General features: G+C 39.9%; 1 protein-coding gene across 1 annotated transcript in view; it reads left to right on the forward strand.

The window, feature by feature from the left end:
* The first annotated feature begins 2,753 nt into the window (after positions 1–2,753).
* Positions 2,754–21,506, forward strand: part of ncan (neurocan) — a 178,118-nt gene continuing 159,365 nt past the window's right edge. Inside the window, exon 1 of the mRNA XM_005795699.2 lies at positions 2,754–3,138. The gene's annotated coding sequence lies outside the window, so the exon portion shown is untranslated. The remainder of the gene's footprint in view (positions 3,139–21,506) is intronic.

Below are 21,506 nucleotides of genomic sequence, written 5' to 3' on the forward strand. Positions count from 1 at the left end.
GTTTCTCATGAGTTAAAGTTATACTTTGTCAGCATAGTATTTACATAATGACAAGGGTGAGATAAGGCCAAGGCAACGTATTTCGAAAGACCTCTGCAGTATTTCTCACTTCACTTTAACATTGTCTTTTAAGCAGTTTCTTTTGGTCGCTTTGAACATTAGAGCCAAACACTTATTTTTCATGTTTCTATTGTTGTATGCCAGATTTTTGGTTCGTTCACGATGCATAAAGAAATACTGACGTAATGACAGAAGCTGCATTTCTATCACCTGAGTAATTCCAAAGTGTACTCTGAAGTTCACATTAACTCACCAAGAGCACACAATACATTGATAAAATCAAACTAAATTTGATTTAAATTATAGGTGATTTCCAATGAAAAAGGGCCACAATTATGCATACATACTAAAACCTGCATATACATCCTCATTAATCTTTTTTTCTCATTAACAAGCTACATAAATAATCATGGCTGAATGTTTGAATAGTCTTCATATTTGGTAAAACTAATTTAAACTGTCCTTATTCTCAGCTGTTTGTGTTTTGTTTCTCACTTATGTTTGTATTTTGATCATTTCAGTGTTATCAGGGTCTCTCTAGGTTAGTTCATTTCTTTGTGTTTAGTTTTTGATTCTTTCTTGTTTTGTGTTCTGGACATTTTGTGTAATATATTGGTTTGTCCTCAGCTTTAGTTAGACAGCTGTGCTGTGTTTTCATTCAGTTTCTGCCCCAGCTGCTCTGCATTTTGATTTTACTCACCTGGTCGTCATTTCACCGATTACATCTCCACAGTATTACAGCTCCTTTGTTTCTCTGTCTCACTTCTCTATTCTTCTGTATCCTCCATCCTGGTTCTTGTGTGATCATATCCTGCATGGCATGGTGCTGTGTGATGGATCATTGTTACAGTCTCGAAGAAAGAATAATTCAAACATCATCAAAAGCCCAGAATTAATGACAGTAGTGTGTATAATGAGTAAGGACAACATTCTGGGATGCACTGCCATGTGATTTAAACAATAAAAAAAGTACGTGTTTCTAAAAAACAGAGAGAAATTTCTATGCCGGTTTTCTTTTTTCTTCTTGTGTAGTTTTAAATTGCATGATTTTAAACCTGCAGCTAGATTATTTCTTATTGGACTCAATGACCGGTTTTTGGACTCTTTTGTTGAATTCTGAAGAAAAAAATAAAAGGCTTACAAGGCATTTCTTTTAACTTTTGACGCAACAGTATTATTCAAGGAGACATTTTCTCATGTCTTTAAAGCACCGCAGTGCTGCTGGTTCAGAACCGTGGACAGCTCCTATAGTCCAAGGACTAGTGGCGATGTGTAGCTCTTAAACTATTAAGGGTCACCTGCAAAATGCCTTCGGATCATTTTGCTGCACATGGAAATAATGCGCTCTGTAAATAAATATTTCATACCAGAAAAACAATAATACTAACAATCCCAGCCATGCTTGAGCAATGTGAACAAAGCCTTAATCTTCCTCTCCTGGCCATGGAGGCCATGATAGGAGTACTTTAGTGGCTCCTAAAGTGCTGGATCTGTCTTTCCTATGAATGTATACAAACAACTCTTTTGCAAGCAATTTTAAATTAGTTTTAAATTAGTTTGCAAGCCATTTTAAATTAGTCCAACCCTATATTTCTATTTTTTTTCCTCCACATGTACCCTAGACTTTATAATAACTTCTATTATGCAAAGAAGGCATTTGAAACCAAACCCGATTGTTGCCAGTTCAACCTTTAAGCAAAATTCTAGGATATTTTCTATGTAAATCTAACTTGATAGCCTTAAATTGGCTGTTACAAGTAAAATCCTATGTTGAGATCATTGCTACATAGCCAGGAAACATTATTTAATCATTATAGACCAAAAGGGACTGAGTGGAGCACCTTAGCTTGAGGATATCAAAATCATAACTGCATCTTATCGTTTTCTAAAAAAAGATTTAAGGACTCAGTGAAGCGCCATTCACCAAGAAGTCAAATTATTTGTCAATAGGCACCAAAATTCAACAGGTCAACATTTAGTCACTATATAAATGATATTATGGACACGGAGCTTTGCAAAAGTATCTACATTGTACATTTTGGCCTCTGTGACAAGTTCTGCGTGGCAGAAAACTAAACGTTAGTAGACATTAACAGACTAGACCACTTTGAAATACTGCGATGACAGCATCATGCTGCAAGGGTCCTTCTCTTTAGCAGGGACCTGGAGTCTGGTCAGAATTCATGGGAAGAGGAATAGAGCTCAAGCAAGGCGATACTAGAAGCAAACTTGATAAAGACTGCAAAAGACTTGAGACTCGACCAGAAGGTTGTTCAGAAGGACAACCTTGAACATATCAAGCATAAAAACCAAACAGAAAATGGAATATTTTCTATCCACCTCAGAAGGATAAAATATTTTTATTTCATTAAATGCTTAAAAAATAAGTTTTTGATGGTACAGTAGAATCTCAGGGTGAAAAAAAACTTGTAAGGTGTATGTGTGTGTGTGTATATATATATATATATATATATATCATAAAAAATGTTTTTGAGTTTCCTTTCATAGTGTTCTGTAGAAACTCCTGGTCTTTGTGTTATCCAAAGACCCCCCCACTCACCCCATTATCTACACCCACAGTCTTTCTCACGCTGGGCCCCCTCGTCTTCCGCCTCCTTCCCCCTCCCCGCCACCCCTCTCTGCTATTTGAACAGAGAGCCCTCCGAGCTCTCTTTTGTTCAGTAGCGCTCAGCTCCTGGAGAGGTGAGCACCACTCCGGCTGACGCTCATCCTCTCGACGCGGCTCCTCCTCTCTAGAGGACGCGCGGACTCGGTTGGAGCTCCAGGTGCATTTTCACTCACAAAAAAATAACAAACCTTTTCTGCCGTTCTGTTTGCCGACGTGACACCTAGAAGCGGCACTTTGGACCCGACCGAGCCGGACTCAAAGGCTTTGATATATAATTTTATTATTATTATTATTATTATTATTATTATTATTTTCTACGGCGTCCGTTGGATGGTTTAGCAGGTTCACTCTCTGTGGCGCCACCACCTGCACTCTATCAAGGCGACGCTCCTGTTAGAGAGCCTCAGCATCACTCTGCATTCCTGTGGACGGAGCCGGATTCCTCAAAGGTGAGCGCAAGTTGTTTCATCTGCTTCTGATTTGCCATGATGGGAAATAAAGTCATTTTAGGTGCTGACTGAGCCTGTAGAATGAAAAGTAAGAAGGGTTGCAGATAAATTAGGCATAAGCTTGGAAAAGACGGAGCTGTGAAGCTGAGTCCACTTTCGGCAGCACCCACACTAAACGAGCGCACTTTTGATTTTTATGAGCATTTTCAGTAATTGCGTGTCCGTAAAATCTAAGACAGTTCTATGCTGCTAACCTTTTCAACAGCTTTGCTTTATGACAAAAAGTGTCTTAGTATGCAGCATCTGTTAATTGCAGAGGTATGTTGAAAGTCACATTCCCCCCCTTTTTTTTCTTCTCATGCTTAAAAAGACATCAACTGTACACAGACCACGTTTTGTTGTAAATCCCGCTTTCTGATCTCTCGAAAAGCTTCAGACATGTTTTGAATGAGACTAAAGTTAATAGGCAGTACTGTGTAAAGATGCCACAATCAGAGCCGACAGCAAAACAAAGGGGGAAGAAAAACCTGAGACAGTATCTTGGGTGGCGCTAACAACCAGCCAAAAAAAAGTCTGAATACTTTCTGCTGGAGGAAACTTCGTCTTCTAGGAGTAAGCGTCTGCAAAAAACCACCAAAGAACAGGAGGTCCGAGCCACAGTTATGTTCTGCGGCTCGGTTGGATATCTCCTAGTGAAAGGGGTTGTTGGTTACCGAGGATGAAAAGGGGAAACTCTGAGGCTTCATTTCCCTCCTCTCCCCTTTGTTTTAATTTTAACGAGTATATGGCAGCATTTCAGATTTTGGATGGTGGAGGGCGGGGGAAATAGAGGAGAGCTTCTTATGACCCCATGGGAAATTAAGCAGCGGTCCAACCAAGCAGTTTGTGAAACAGTTTCTACTCCCTCTTCCTTTCTCGTGCCTTTTTTTTCGGTCTGTCTGCCTTGTGCTCGCGGCATGTCTCAGGTATTTGCTCACGCATGGGTGCACAATCATCTAAGCTGCCTTTTGTAGGAGTTTGAGACAAGGTGTCCTTCTCGAAAACTGATCCAGTGCTCCTTTTCATTATTAATTTACCACCCATTATCCACACCGACCTCCTGCTACAGGTATATTTTGCCTCGGATTGTTGTGTGCTTGTGTTTAAGTGGGCAGGCCGCTTCCGAAAGCCAAGTCAGAACCTACAAACAAGCCAAACTGTTTTTAATTGAGCAGCCGTGTGTGGATTTTTGTGTATGCGATACGTGCCAGCTGCTGCTAGTTTCTAATTCGCTTGGGCATCCTTTGCTTCTGGCGCATGAATAGGGAAGTGGTTCTACACAGAACAATGTTTAAGTCCCCCTGCTGCCATTTAAGACTACCCTCTTCTTGTGCTTCCATGCATATAATGCAGATCATCTTTTGTGTTTTCCCTCCTTGTCCCCTCTGTTCTCTCAAGATCTTAGTCTTTTTGCAGCCCGCTGCTTATCAATCTTGCGGCATCGTCATTGTTCTCAAAAGAGGTGTTCTCTTCTTATGTCTTTGCCAGTTCGCTGCTCCTATTCTCACATTTTGTGTGCGATGAGGCATCGCAATAGATGAACAATATTTCTTCTGAGAGAGGCTCGCTGCCTCTGTGGCTTCGCTCCAAGTGTGGTCAAGGCCAAAAGTGGCGCTGAAATGCTGTCATTACATCTCACCAGCGATGGAAGGAGGGGAGAAAAAGGGAAACGGAAAGAGCCCGGGGCCAGTTTGACGGCATTATCTGCTCCTTGCATGGGGTTGCATTTGTCACATATTTCAATAATGTGTCTTTTCTGGCTGGCTGTACTTGGCTTAGTGCAGACACTTGTAGCTGAAGATGGGGGTGGAGGGGTTGGCACAGATTCAATTGTGCTCTTGAGTTGCGTCCAAGCAAATTGGTAAACTGTGAATTTTTTACAGCGATTTTTTTTTTTGCTAATGTAAGACGTTAATATCCCAACAATGAACCTTCTGCTACGCTTAAACCAAACAAAGCTAGTCTGGCGTGGTAATGGAGGGCACAAAAAGATTGAGAGGAGCCAAGCGGTTCCAGAAAGACGATCTGTTTGGCTCAGTTCTGGTTGCTGAAGTCAAATTCAGCTGAAAATCCAAATCCATTTGTGTTTATCTCTCTTTTTTTTTTTAAAACCTACCTTGGAAATCTGATAAGACTTTTATAAATTCAAAACCCCAAACATGTCCACCCAAAATGAAAATGCATGAAAGGGTAAAGGATTTGCTGACTAATGGCATATGCACATTCTCCAGCCTGTTTTACAATTCACTCCACCACAATTTGCGATGTAAATTTTGCTGTCCCTTCAAATAGCCATATGTAGCTCAGACTTTTGGAGACTTTCAGACACCTGTTGTATTATATCCTTCGTTACTGTCTTCAAGAATGCATCTTGTGAGAAAGACTTCAACGACCCTGCTGGTGGATGGCTGCTCTGTCACTTAGATTTCTGTGTTGCTTGTTTAAATTTTACTCACAATGTTAGCGGGATTCGGCAAACAGGAAAAGGACCAACAGAGTCTGAAACCACGTTCTCTTTTTCAACCTTCAGTACATTTGAATTTAGCCCTTGAATTTCATCCAAGAAAATTAGTGAAGTTTGAATTTTTGCTATTATTTTGGTAATGGACGATGTTAACATTCTAACAATAAAACTTCTACTACATTTAAACTAAAAGCTGACTTATTGTGGCAAAAATAAAGGCTGAGTGTAGCCATGCAAATGCAGAGTATCAGAAAGGTCAATCGGTTTGATTTTTGGCAGTCCACCAAAAACCTGGTCAAGTCCAGCCTGAAATAAAATTTTTAGAGCTGTGGTGCTATGAGTCAGCTGGGGTCCTGTGGTGCTAATAGCTGAATATATTTCCTGTACTTTTATAGCAGAAAAATGTGTGACTCATTGTGCAATGTACAGAGAGGAGTCCACAACAAGGAGCTCAAAGCGGGCATAGCAACGAAGTCTCAGAAATCAGGACCTGAATGTGAACCCCTCAGTCGTAGAGAGAGCGGAGAACATTAGGTTCCTCAGAGCACAGTGTATGATGACCTCACCGTGTCAAAGAACACCATTTGGATCTGAAACAGGTTCAGGAAAAAACTGGGAACCCGGAACAAACACCTCTCCCTACCAGCATGATAAGCAAGAGAGGAAAGCAAGAGAGGAAGTTAAGAGTTTATGGAGATCACTGCCTTCAGTCCAGGCTGCGTTTCACAGCCACATCAGGCAAACAGTGCAGAAGTAGCCTGTTGGTGTAAAGCTGTCTTATTTTGCTGATGCATTGCTTCTACTCTGGACTGGCAGTTTATTGCTTTTAATATCATCAACTGTGATTTTTACTTGTGTGTTTTTCACTGCAATCTTGCAGAGTGCAGGTTTTAGTGTAGACAAAAATGAATATACGGTTTTAGTACAAGGTGGCAGATCAGAGGGTTAAAGCCAAAGACTCCTGCATAGAAGAGGTAATTCTCAGACTTGGATAACCCTGATCCAATTAAGCAGTGAAAGCCCACACAGCAGCCTACGTACACCCTATTCAATGCACATACTATAAACAATCATGACACTACGTGCTTTGACTTGCCTGCCAAAGCTACGTAGGTGCAGTGTACATGAGGGTACGTCACCATTCCGACTGCCATCCGCTTAGTTTCTCCGTTACTTCAAAGAAGCTAGGTGGGATGCAACACTTAGTTTCTCCGGCTTCAAGGTAGATGTTTCGCTGTCGCTACCTCGATGAAGTCCGTACCTGTCCTTGCAGGGGCACTTCACTCAGCTTGAGTGTCAGCCGCACGTCCGCCGGAACCCTCCAACCCTGTGCCACTGAGCAGATGGGGCTGATCAGGAGTGGGCTGCTTCTTGGTTCGCTTTGGCTGAGAATAAAATAGCCTGGTGTGGCACTTTGAGCCAGCTACTGCACGTATAGGAGCCAAGCAAATGAGCAGCGCAGCTGGGCCATCGTTGGTCAGCGGCTGAGCACACAAAGCCCAGGAGACGCAGAGGCAGAAAAAAAAAAGGTAGCTTACCACAATCCCTTCAGACACTGCTCGTTAATATTCATCAATCACCCACCTCCCATCCGCCCCCGAGGCCCCCGCTCTGCACCCCTCTCCCACCGAATGCATTATTCAAAGGTAGCATTTTCCCTATTAAATACTTTTAATAAATAATGACATCTGGTAACAGTTTTGTCTGCTGAATTAATGACAGCTGAGTGTATTTTGTAGCAATCGGAGGTGGTGTTGAGGTGGATTTCTGCTCAGCCATCTCTCCTCTCACTGCTTTCTCTTTGTCTTGGCTCTTTTGTTAATGTCAGCCGGGCTGTCAGTGGATCAGAATGGGACCGTGTCTGTCTCTATCAGTCACCTTCAACAGCACGCCGGAGAAGAAGCAAATATGCTGAAGCTGTTTATTTTGCCATTATCTCCGTGTTTTCCTGGCTGAGATAATACTTGGAAAACACAAAGCTCCCTCCGGCCGCTTCGGCATCGGGCACCAAGTTGTCTGTTCTGTCCGTTTTATTCCCTGTCCCTTTCATGTTTACATAAACTCAGTCGGGTTTAAACATCACACACATAGGGATGCGTTACTTAAGCACACTGACAATGTAAGCATCACTGTGTACAGGCTGTAGCTGTCAGACTCTGATGAGCTGGTAAACACATAGTGCTTGAGAGGCCACAGATGGCCAGTGTTTTCCCTGTCTTGTGAGCTTAAATTCCCAAAGGAAAGGCTTGCTTCTTTTTTTTTTTCCATTTTAATTTGTAGCATCTGAGGGATGCCTCAGATCTCGTAGAGTTAATCCAGGCAGGAGCATCGCGACTAAAGTTGGAGAAGAACAATCTATTGTTCCCGAGAGTGATTTCTGTTTTTCTTCCTCCGCCTCACCCTGCCTGAGTGGATTCCACACAGAAGGTCTATTTATAAAGCCGAGGCAGCCGTGCGACACTTATAAAGTCTCCCTCACTAATCAGAGACGTCGCTCTGGGGTTGTCGAAACCAATCACAGGGGAAAGTGAGGGAGAATGGGAAAGTTGTGTGATTAATTTCATTCAGAATGCTGCCACTGGTCTGGTGCGTTGTCTTTGGTGGCTTCTGTTGTGTTTGTTGGTCGTTCTTATTGAAGGCGAGGGGATCGAACATGTGGACTTGCTTTGTTCAAGATTTGTCTTTTGTATTTATTTTACTGGGGTTAAAACGTGAAAGACAGACACAATGTAATGCATAATTATGAGAGAGTGAAAACAATGACATGGTTTTCGAAATTGAATATCGAAAATGTGTTGTGTGCATTCGAGTTGAGCCCCATTGAGTCGGTACTTAATAGTTTTCTGCATCTTGAGACTTAAAACTTTGTCCATTCTTCTTTGCAAATCAGTTCAAAGCCAGTCTGACTGGATGGAGAGCATGTTTGAACTTCAGTTTTCAATTCTTGAATTGAATTTAGGCCTGGACTTTGAATGCAACATTCTTATGTGCTTAAGACCTAATCTCAACCATTTCTTTGTGGCTCTGGCTCTATGTTTAGAGTTGTTGTGCTTCCATGACTTCTCTGCATAAAGTATCTTCCAGACTTCCCATAATCTCTGATGAGCTTCCCTTTCCCTCCTATGGTTCTTCTATGTTTCATTGTGATGTTACTGTATATTTAGTTCATGGGGCTCTATTCGTTTTCCCCCACAAACCGTACAGCTATAGGTCTCATCTGAAGACACCATTTTTCTTTTAATCCACTTGTCTGTCTATCTGTGCGTTTGAGTTATGTATTCTATGTTTTTACATTTTCTTAATGGATTGGAGTTTATGCCGGCTTTTATATTTTTTTCAGATCATTTGATATTTAATTTTCTGAACCAGCGACTTTGTCCATTTCAGTGGATTCGCATACAGGCAGCCAGACGTATAAATAGATGATGATATAAATAGATTAAAACACCTGGATGAAGTTACTGTGCCTGCATAAAAGGGCAGCAGAATCGAAGCAAAATTCTCTTTTTGGTGACATACTGGGTGAAACGTGTCATAATTCAACATGATAAATGGATTAATGTGCAAGACAATTGTGCCAAAGCTGGTTGGTGTTTAAACTTAAAGGAAAGACTCCGATACTGTCTCCAGTTGTGGAAAAGAAGTAATTCTGGATTATCGTCTTTAGCTAACACTAAGCAGAACATGTTTGACTCAGCAACTTCATAAAACTTGACAAAATAGATAAAATAAATGATCTTAAATGTCTCTCAGCAACTTGTGTCTAACAAAATAAGTCCAGAAGTGATCTACTAAGGTGTTAGCTTCAGTTTCAAAATTCTGTTGTTCAATGTTCTCATATTAAAATGCTGAAAAACATGTTGACGTGACCAGGAGTTTTCATTGGCTGAAATCAAGGAAGCACCTGTTGACACTCACTCACAGTCAGCTGGCTGAAACAAGGCTAGTACATCTTTTCATTGCTTTCAAGTAAGGAAAATGTCAAATGTTCTCAAATATTTACAGTTGGAAAAAATACTAAATATCAAACCTTTGTTGGAAACTGTAGTTGGCAACATAGAAGCAGCATGTCTAGTAATTAAAGGCTAAACTCCAGCAGGTAGTTGAACAAATTAATCAGCTAATATCAGCTCATAATACCAATGTTACTCTATGAAGAGAAGTGCAGCTGAAAGATCAAAAAGTCTACAATGTCTACTTGAAAACTTTTATCCATTTTGGAGATTACCTTTTTATATTTTCATTTACATTCCAGTAAAAAATCAAATACATAGATATTATTGAATTGTAATAATAATATGTTGTAATATTTTTAAACATGCGCCACACTCTGCCGGGGTATTTTGCTTTTTAAATTTGGTCATCTCCTCCTGACCACCAGGGTCCGCCAAAACTCTCCACCAGGGTGGATGTGAGGCACAGATTTTTGTAACTGCACTAAATGTGGAGGGTGGCGGTGAGATCAAATTCAGATGGTGTAGTCAAATAAAGCAGACAGAGGAAAGGGTCAGACAAGGAGCAGAAGAAGAAATCAAGTGTCCAGCTTGTTCTGAAGAAATGCAAAGTGGGTAGGTTTGTTGTTTTCCCATTTTGGATTTGAATAACTGTATTGTCGGATTCAGTGAGAGCCTAAATGCATAGAGAAAAATCTGAGTGGAAAGCTGTGGTTCTAGCAGCCCTAAAAAGACCCAAATATGGGCACATTTGTTAGCGACCCTACAAATATTCAACAAATCAACAAAAAATATCTTACCACAATCACTTGATCAAGAGATTTAGAAAAAAACATGCACAGGACTATTTAGGAACAGCAGCAAACCTAATCTTCAGGGATTTTGGTCAGAATTGGACAAACACCTGGTTTAGGTCTCAAATGTGTTTGTAGCTCATGCCAGTTTTGCTGCTGATAGCAACGTCACTCCAACCCTTTCGCTATGTGTGGTTTTGTGAAAGCAATCTGTGTGTGTGTGTGTGTGTGTGTGTGAATAGGTTTGAGAAATCCACAGATCTGCTGAGCTAAACAGACTGAGCAAAGGAATTAAAAAAAGGGTGAAAAGGCCAGTGAGAGAGTTATGTGCAAGCGCTGACATCCCTGACATTCACTGCTAGACGTTGACTAATCTTCCCACCTAATTTGTTCACAATTAGTTCTCCCAGGTTTTCTCTCTGCCATACACAGCAGTGAAATGATAACATCTTGGCCCTTCTCTGATCCTTTGTGAACATATAAAAAAAAATCTCTTCTGAGTCTCGTTCAAAGAAATAATGAAAAAACAACACTGAATCTGATTTAACTCATAATTTGTAAGGCTCGTAGCAGGTCAGATGTCCCATCGGCGTAATTTGCAGTGTGGTTCTGGAGTTGGTATGAGATTGCCAATGTTCCACCAAAGTCGCTTTTATGTGGAGCCATGAAGCATGCTTCCTCTAAAGCTCTGAGGCATTTGAGTTAAAGGTAGCAGAGGAAGGCAGTGCGGTGCAGGTGTGTGTGGGAACAAGTAAAGGCCTCAAACTTTCTCTTCAGCCGTGTTTCTAATGTAAGGCTTAGTTTTTTGTGGAAGGAGGTCATTTGTTTTGTTTGATCCCGCACAAGAAAATTGCACTTGTTAAAGGAAATTTACATTTAAATAGCTGTAGGTCCTCAATTTGTTACAAACACAAACATGTACAAGTTTTGACAAAGGGAAGCTACTGAGCTGTTGAGAGATGTGGATATAATGTGGATTTTAGTTTTTATGACACACAATGCTTATTCGTTTAATCTGACAAACAAGCTTCATCAGAACACATTTTCGAATTTACTGGAGATCACTGTACTTTTGTTCAGGGCTAAGCTTCCAGGATTAAGCAGATATGCAACGAGCTGAATTGTCCAGTGAATACTCAGCAAAATGAGGCAAGCTGGTGATAAAACATCAGTTAATATGTTGCATTTATATTTATTCTTTGTTTTTTTTTTTCTGTAGACACTGTTATAATCTGTAGATACGTAATGTAAAAGCAAAATATGACGAGGTTGAAAATCACTGCTTTTGGTTAAATCCTATTTATTTGTTGGAATAGTGCCATCAAAATCAAGACCTTAATGCTATTGAGACTCAGTGGCAAGACTTAAAAAAACACGACTTTTCACAAAAGCTTTTCATCTGAGCGTTAGCTGTTACAGAAGGGAATGGGCAGCTGTAATTGCAGTGTAAGGTTGTTTAACATGCGTGAAAACAAATTTATAAAGCCAAAAATGTTAGAGTTTATGTGGAAACATGTTGAAAATGTGTACTTTTTAACATGTATGTTCTACTCTGTGTTGGGCCATCAAATTATGTCTCTTTAAAATACTCTTTACTATATAAAATACTAATCTCTTTAGCTGATTAAATAGTTTGTGGTGGCAACATGACAAAAAAAAAAATCAAGGGGTTTGAAAACTCTTGCACGGGATTCTGTGAGCTTGTTCAAGTTTTACCACTTTGCTTATTAGCATGCGTCCTCTGCATGCACGTTCCTCTCGGTGAATAGTGCAGCTTCTCAGTTCTGCTACAATAAATTCACAATGAGCTGCTGGGGTGCATACCACTTCTGTTTTGTAATTAACTGTCACCCTGCAGAATTAATAGAGATGAAAATGAAGAGCCTTTGCTACAGTCACTCAATCGCTAGTTCGGCAAAAATTATACTAATCGTCTCTGTGTGTTTGTGAGTCTGTCTCTTCTTGTCTGCCTGTGAATGTGCAACTGAAACATCTGTTTCCGGCTTGAAGAAGGCTTCATTTGCTCCGTCCGTGTTCGATAGGGATTCTACCCTTCAACAGCTGTAATTAAACAGGCTGTCTGTCCTAATAATACCCTTTGAGCCTAAGTGCTGGAGCCCCCTGGATTGCTCCCTTACTCCTTTGATAAATTTGGCTACTGCTTTCAGATGCTTTGCTGGGCGGCTGCTGGTGAGTGGGTGTGTGTGTGTGTGGGTGTGTGTGTGTGTGTGATAGAGTGGTTGGTGTGGGAGTTCTGCTGCTACATCCCCACGTGTCCACCCCCTCAGTGCAGAGATTTATGGGTTAGGGGGGCTTCTGTCTGTGATGGATCTCTGCTGGACTGTGGGCTGAGCCATCTGACTCGAGTCTGTCGCTGCAGGGGTTACAACAGCTGCTCTGGAGACCGTCGGAGAGCTGGGTGTGCTTAGTCTTTAATAAATAAATCTAACTTCTCCACTGAGTCCTAACTCGCTCCCACTTTTACATTAGTCTTCCATCTTCTTATAGTGGAGAGCGGCTGAAAGAAATTCTGGAGGGAATTTACAAAAGCTGTGCAGTCCTTTCAAATCTTAGCCACTTCGGACATGCTGTCTGCTTTATTTCTGCATCAGATTCACAAAGCAGATTGCCTTAATTATGTGCAGACTCGAGTCCAGTAGATGGGAGTACTCTGTACTCGTTTTGTCTTCAATCAAATGGGACAGCATTAAAGTGATCGAGATAGGGAAAGGATTTTACTATTGTTATTTCATTTAGCAGAGAACATCAAATTCAGGCATTCAGACTTTTAAAGACATCTTACTGGAGGAATCCTTGTCAGAATGGCATCTATAAATCAGTAGGGAATGCTGTAAATTGTGAAAGATTGTGGAATGATACACGCGTTTAACAAATTGATTCATTAAAAAAAATTGATCGGACTATACAGTATAATTATTACGACGCTACACCTATATACTGGACTAAGCTGTTGTTACATCAGAATAAAAAAAAACACTTGTCCAGCTGTCCATCACTTGGACAGTTGGACAAGTGACCTACCAACACTTCCATGACCTACCAATATTCCAATAATCTTTCTGCAATGTGTATTTTTGTCAGGCCCGTGCAGAGACCACTGAAAGGGCAGGTGCTCAAAAAAAAAAAAAAGGGCACATCTAACCGCATTCTAGGAAAGACTATTAACAAAACCACACAGGTTTCAGAGCTTAATAAAAATGATAAATTACAAAATTGTGAGACATACAATGTCTCACAATTTTATGTCTTCCTGTGTTGACTGCATTTCTGTGTCTTTGATTTCTGACTGTTGTCCCTCTCCTTGCCTGTCTTCCTGTGTTGTTGACTGCATTTTTGTCTCCTCCTCTGATCTATCACTTTCCTTCTGTCCATCTGGGAGCAAGAAACAAACTAATCATTATTCTACACCTAAATTTAGTACATCTTAGCATAAGAAAAACACAACAGATGCCCTGTAATATTAAATATATTGTTCACTACCAAAAGTTACATGTTGATAATGTTAAGAACATTTTTTTTTTTTGTTCGTACCTGCAGTACTCGTTCTGACCCAGTCGGTCAACAATCCACTACCTTTTGCTGCATCTATCAATTCTTTTCTTTTTTGTTTCTGCCGTCTTTCTTTACGTGGCATCTTTGAACTGAAAAAAGCAAAACATAATGAATTATGATAAGAACACTGTATTAACCACACTACCAATTATTTACCTTTGTGTTTAAACCAATATGTTTTTCAGTCCTTAGCACAACATAATATTAATTTCAGAGAAAAGGAGGCCTCTGCTGTGGAGCTCAATATGTTTCACAATTATTCTATTAAAAATATAATAATAACCTCAATTAAATAAAATACAATTGTGATCAATACATTTTGAATTGAAACAATTTTTAAACAAAAGTTTCGCTTAAAATTTTTTTTTAAATTAAAATCAGAGATTTATGTCTCAAAGTGAGAAAAATTATTTGTGAACAAACTTATTTGCTCATGTCATAAATCTTTTCTTGCTATTGTAAGTTTTTGTTTGTGATTCAAAGTTTTGCTTGCTTCTCACATGACGTCGTGGGCAGGGCCGAAAATTGCAACAAAAGAATTCTGATGTGTGCAAATAAAAGTTTGTTTTGCAAAGAACTTTTTAAGTTAACAAGACAAAATTTAGTTATTTAATTAAAAAAATTAAAATAAAACTTTTTGTTTAAAAAAAAATAAATCATTATAATTCAAGCAGTTTTGTAAATTCTATTCCCCTTCAAGACACATTAACCTAATGCCAGAATAAATGCAATTAATATACATTATGCAGCAAAGGAAATTAGATAATCGGACATATATTCATTATAGAGAGATGATCGGTTTTGGATCGTTGATGTGGCCCCATCAGCAATAATGAAGAATGACCGCTATCATTAGCGATACAGGGAAGAAGCTTTTTAGTTATCTTGCTTTGCTACCAAACTCGTTAGCTAACAGCTAGCTAATAGGACAACAACAACAGCCTAATGTCTGTATGACAAAATACTGAATCGAGAGATAAGAACAGTTTTTCCTTACTTTTCCTTCCTTCCTCCTCCACGTTGAGCTCCCCAGCCCCCCCCTCTGCACGTGCCTGATTTTTGTCATGCAATAAATGCAACATAAATAGCTGTTGTCTTACAGAATGTTTCGCTGTTCACTCTTGATCCAATATACACAAATACGGGCATGCTTTCCCACAAATGCATGCGTGCCATTTCATTCGAATGTGAGCAAATTACACAAACAAAAAGAGAAGCTATTCGCTTGGTAGCGCTATTTTAAAGTAGCTTTTTAATATATATTTTTTTTTACATTTAGTACCTGCTTTTGTTGATGTCCTTCCTTTTTCTTTGAAAGCCCTTGAGATGTGTACTCTACAAGCCCAGTTGTTTGTACAAAACCCAACCAATAAACACATAGAAAATAAGTATTTTTCAAGCTCGGAAGGCTGCGGTCACCTCAGGCATTTAAGGCTGAGCTCTAATTGGGCCTTGTCTTGGCATGACCTTCATTCTTTGACAGAAAGGGAATCGGAGGAAGACGCCCTGAAGCCGAGGTTAGCTCCTCTTTCCTGTTACTGTCCTCTTCATGTCAAACCACGAACCTTAACAGGGGAGGAAAGGATGTTCGAGCAGCCATTAGCTCACCGTTCCCCTTAAGTTTTTCCAAAACGATCAAAGCTGTCTGCGGTTGTGGACTAGATGTTTTAGCGCTGTGTATCTTTCTCTCTCTCTTTAAGACTGTATTTTGTGTATCTCCTGATTGTGGAATTGCAAGCCTTGGATCTAGAGAGTTCACAAAAAAATGAATTGGCTCTGCAGTGCATAATACGATTTACCCCAGAGCCATTAGTAGTCAAGTTGTGTGTGCTTCAGGTGTTTTGGAAAGGCAATGCGCCCTGCTACCTCTGTGCACTGATTTTAAAAGTTCCCCCATGATTTAGCTGGTAAACATTTCTGAGACCACCTGCCATTACTTTACATACCTAAAGGCAATAGACACTGTGGGCACATACTTGAGTGGATTTCAAGTGGTAGGTAGAAGTTCACAGGGAATCATTAGTTCGTCCTTTGAGTGATTTGTGCCCGAGTGTATAAAATTGTTTGCTATCATGGTGCCTTAAATTTATTACTCGAGTAATAAAATGTCAGCTTCTCCCCTTTGTTCTCCTTTTAAGTCGATGAATCAAGGCAGCAACTGAAATTTGGCTCCGTGAAAGAGGCCAATCATGCTTCCTGATTGGAGTGTTTACTCTTAATCAGGATCTCAGACAGGACAGCGTGTTCAACAGCTCATCAGCACACACCGCAGTAATCACAGCATTTGTGATTTCTTATGTGTTACTACAAACAGCCTTAATTGGGGTTCATATCTCCTGCCACCACAATGCATAAAGGAGGAACTGATGAAGACCTTTTGCAGGTTTAACAGCACCATTTCCTAATGGAGATGGGCATTAGCATTGTAATTCTCAAGACCACAATTGAAGTGATTATTTTTCTTATTTTTTTTTAAGAACTCTTGTTTTTGTGTGCATTTAGAGAGTACTTCCCAGCAACATGTACTCCATAGACGACAACAGCCGTTTTGGCAAGTAAGAATTTGCGGCGGCTTATCTTGTCATGGATCTAACCGGCAGCACCTCGTTTCCCCTGTGGCATCTGCTCTTTACATTGGCTGTCAGATAAATGAGCTGTTTGCTTTACTTTGGCAGAATAGTACCTTTCAAAAGGTCAGGGTGGCTTCACTGGGGATAGGAAGCTCTGCTGATCAGGCCAGGCTCTGCTCTTTGAAATGCCCATGACTCCAAATTGTTAGCCTATTACCACAAATCATGTAAGGTGACTGCCATCTGTGTCTCAAACCTAGCTTTTAGTATTGCTTTTCATTCTCCTACTATTTACTGAGCAACTGGTTTTTACTACTGCAGTTGCAGCAGCACAGAGGTCTCCAACTGTGGTCCCAGATCTAAGAAAGGCAACAGATCGGATTGGAATATTTCTGTCATTCTGCTAGACCGTTTCACTGTACTGTATCTCATTTACAGAAGTGTTCACATTTCTGAAGAAGTATTTTTTCAAAGAAGTTATATGAATGATCAGGTGTTTCTGAATCATTTCAAAAGTGAATCAATATGACAGCTCTTCGCTGGAAAATATTGGATATTGGAAAATATTGCATACTTTATTTACCATCCATCCATCCATCCATCCATCCTCCTAATTATTTTCTTTTCAAAGCTCACCCTTACTTCTCTTTCTCACTTCTTCAGTGGTTGTGAAGAGCTGCACGAACAAAATTGATTAGTTTAATTTTCTAATTATTTTGCATATATATATATATATATATGTAAATAAGAGGAAGGTGTTAATGATGGGGATAAGTCAAATGTTACATAAGCAAAGAGACAAAGAAGTGGAACATAAAATGCATTAATGAAAGTCATAAAGTGACTTTGAGCTTTCCTAAACTTTTGACTCCTGATGTAATGTTTCTCCTCTTGCTGTTTTGCTCATTTTGGTTGCCTAATTGGACATGTCTTAACCCCAAATTGTAATTTTTTCTGTTTTGTATCTAGTCAAAGCTTCCGTAAATGAGATTCAATACAGTGAAAAGGTCTAGCAGAATGAGAGAAACATCCAAATCTGTTGCCTTTCTTAGATTTGAGATTGCAGTCTTTTGTCTGCTCCCGACAGCACAGCACAGTCTGTCTTCTGGATTCCTTCAGGATGTTTCAGGGATTCTTGTAGCTGTCAAAATGGATCAAATGTAACACATTTTTAGGTAGAAAACATCAAGTCTGTATCCAGACAATTCTTTTATCAATTTTACAGAGTTTCTATTCCCAAACTGCACTGCCAAATGTTGCCCAACCACAAACTTCATTGTATTTTATCTTTATTTTAAGTGACAGACCGTCACAAAGTAGTCCACAATTGTGAAGTGGAAGAGAAACTGTAGATGATTTTGGAAAACCTTTACAACCAACAATCCTTTAAGTGTGATGGGAATTTACATTCAGCCTCTCTTGAGTCAAAACCACCTTTCCCTGCAGTTGCAGCTGTAACTTATTTAAGGTATGCCAACTTTTCTTATTTAAAAACGTATTGTTGGTGTGAGGTTTGGCCTTTAACTGGACCATTCTAGAACTTGAATATTCTCTGACCTAAACTATTCCTTAGCAACTCTAGCTATATGTTTAGATCCATTTGTCCTGCTGTAGGATGAACTGCTTGATGCCTCTGATATGTTTTCTTCCAGGTTTGTCATATCTTTAGCTCAGTCCATCTTTTTGTCAACTCGAACTAGCTTGTACAAATCCCCTAAGCATGATACTGCTACCACCATGTTTTACACACAGAGAATAGTGTTGTCGAATTCTGCAGCTCCTCCAGTTCAAACAATATGAAAAGTTCAAACAGTTTGCATCTTTTTTTCAAGGCACTGATTATGAAAAGATTAATACAGACAATAAAAAAAGGCTTTTAAGTTGTATACATTCCTTGTGCACTTTGTGTTAGGAACTTTTAGGAAGTTTATCTAATAACGTAAGATATCGCTTGGCTTTCATTTCCTCTTGATTCATAAAATCTGGGTAATGTGAGCGCATTTGTGCTAAATGTATGTATACATTTTTTAGCACATTTACTCTTACACCTTCATTCTGTTAGTTTTTGAAAAGAAATATTCGGCTCCAGCCACACTGTTTATTTACCCTTGGCTGGCAGCTTTGGCAGGTCTTGGCCCAGCTGTCTTTGTTTTGGGGCATAGCTATTAGCTGCTAGCATTTTGCCAGAAAACTCGTGTTCCTGTTATCGGAGCTCATAGCTTTGTGCCCTCGCCATTGGCAAAAGACACCTATGTTTTAATTTGACCTTCAGATTATCATGTTCAGTTTTGTCTCTTTTTTTTTTTTTTTTTTTTTTTACATATTTTTCTGCATATTTGTCATTTTCTACTCTGTTAGCTCCTCACAGTGACATAGTTAAACAGCTAATTTAACACTTAAAATAAAAACAAAAATGCATGGTTGTGACTGAACTAAAAATGCTCATAAATTTGAAAACAGATTTTTAATCATGTATGTACTTTAGTTAACATGAAGCACAATTGTAAGGTAAAGATCCATAATACTGGGACAGTTCAACCCAAAAATCTGTTTTAAACAATATTTATTTAATAGTATGCCTTTGCTACATAAAAGCTAACTAAGGATGCTAAAGGAGTAAACAAACTTCTATGGCAGATCATCAACATATTCTCATCTTTTGTTCTGCAATCAAATAATGAAACTGCACACCCATAAAATGTAAAAAGAAAAATCAATTCCAAACCTGTAGGTTGCATTGTCTTGATAAAAAAAATAAAATTATATCCCTTTAAATTTATTTTCCCCTGTGCCTTTTTACATGGCAACAGTAGAAATATTAGTCAGTGATGCTTCTCAAAAAGGGTTATTTCCTGCTAAACATCTCCACCAGCAGTATTTTTCCAAAACTTTCCCGCTCTGAAGCATTGAAGCTGAAGTAAGGTAATCTGTTCTGTCTAGACTCACTTCCTATGGTTAAGGTACCAGGCAATGGCCATATACCGTATTAACAAGATGCACAGCAGTGCTCCCAATATGCATTTCCCTTTATAGTCTTATATTTTTGACGGGAGCCTATACTTTTTATTGCAGCTTGCAAGCATGGTACGGAAGCCTGAAAGCCTATTTTTAAGGCATGACGCAGAAACTAGAGAAAAACATATTCTTCTTCTTCTTCTTCTGACATTTGAGTTTAATAGAAAGTAGCTTGTACATTGGTCTTGAAACTAAAATCAGCGCATTTCTCTCAGAAATCAATTGAAGTGCATATGTGAAGCAACGTTTGGAATCAAATACATCCCCGTTTTTTCCCCGGATGAAGACAGGAAACGGAGGGAGGAAATGAAGCCCTTAGTGGAACAGTTGGCTGCTCTGACAGGACAGCATTTATCAAGCTTGATGGATCACAGCAGGTTACCAGGTATGAGACTAAAGAAGGTAATAGCACTGAGAACAGGCATAGGCCTATTCATAAATATCACATCAGCATTCAGCTGATGTATCACATTATTGCTTGCAAAGATCAAACTTGGTTTGATTTTTTTCCGGGAGATAATTACCAACTGTGTTTGCAATTTGACTCAGTTGCAGCAGTGGGACCTACAATCTGATACAAGAATCAGAATCGTGCATCATGCCTGCAGAGTCCCATTACTGCTGGAAATGCGGGAGGACGGGCGAGGGAGCCCGTGGCTGTGTGTGGTCATGGCGAGGTGTGTAATTATCCAAAGCCGGCTGACAAACTGCTGCAGGTGCAAGAGGGATGGCGGCAAATGAGCCTGAAGAGAGGTCAGAGGAATGCACCAGTGACGCAGCATGCCAAATTCAAGGTTGTGCCGGTTTTGTGCAATAACGTGACAATATTTCTTTGGTTTACCTTTCTGCCTGAGTGTCGATATGCAAAAGCCGTGTTCTCCTGCTGTTGCCACCGTACAGCGTATTGCTCATTCAGAGCGGATGAATAGCGCCGCTGCAGCGTGAATAAATGGTACACAAGGGTGCAAGGCTACAGTATGAATCAGGCACCTTGTTTGCACTGCTAAGAGTCCAGGTGGAAGAGGTGGAGGTTAACATCACCAATCAGGGTAATTAATTGCTCCAATTTTGTCATTAAGTGCCGAGTTGGAACTGAGAGCTGGCACCTGCAGGGTCTCGGAGAGGGGAAAGAGTGAAGAGGGGAGATGCTGGTAGCACAGGAAGTAATGACTGCGAAGTGCCAAGGAGCAAATAAACTTGCAGAAACTGAAATTAAATTTGCTCCTGAAGTAAGTGATGTGGTACAAAAAGAATATGGATTTTGTTCGTATTGTGGTTTTGGTGTACATGAACACAGACTTGAACTCTCATATATAGGAACGTCTTTTCTTCAGGTAACCTCAAAATGTTCTTACCTTTCACATTTCACCAAATGATCATCCCATGGTGATGTTCGAGAATCTCTGTGCAAAGGCTGGAAGGAAAACCCAGACTGTGACAACTTGCTTCAGGAGAGGAGTTTCAACATCATGCATAAGATAAAGAGGAGACAGGAGACAACACTGTGCAGCGCCATAGTGCCAGGAGATTATGGCTCAAGGATGTTAACAGATTGGTACTTTCTTTGCGGGAATGAGGCGTACATGTTCTTGCCAAAAAATTGGGGAGGACTGTTTGCTGTGGTTCCTTTGATCAACCCGATTGCATTCATCAGGAAAGCACAGGATGATTCACACACACGCTCCAAACGAACAGTTATGTCAGAGGTCAAAAGATGGGGAGGCCTCACAACACATACTGGAGTTCCATGGGAATTCAGGATTTGGAACGGCGGAGAAAAATTTATGCAACGCCTGTTTCCATGGGTTGGAATAGGTGAGATTCGGGACCACGTTGAGATTACTGTATATATATTTTTTTGATCCATAGTTTGTCATAACTTTAAACATCAGTTTTTTATGCATTAAACTCTAAATGTGAACTCGACTTGAGATCAAATTTTAGATACGGCTGTGGTTTG

This window comes from Xiphophorus maculatus, chromosome 9, assembly GCF_002775205.1.
Source record: "Xiphophorus maculatus strain JP 163 A chromosome 9, X_maculatus-5.0-male, whole genome shotgun sequence".
Classification (NCBI taxonomy): domain Eukaryota; kingdom Metazoa; phylum Chordata; class Actinopteri; order Cyprinodontiformes; family Poeciliidae; genus Xiphophorus; species Xiphophorus maculatus.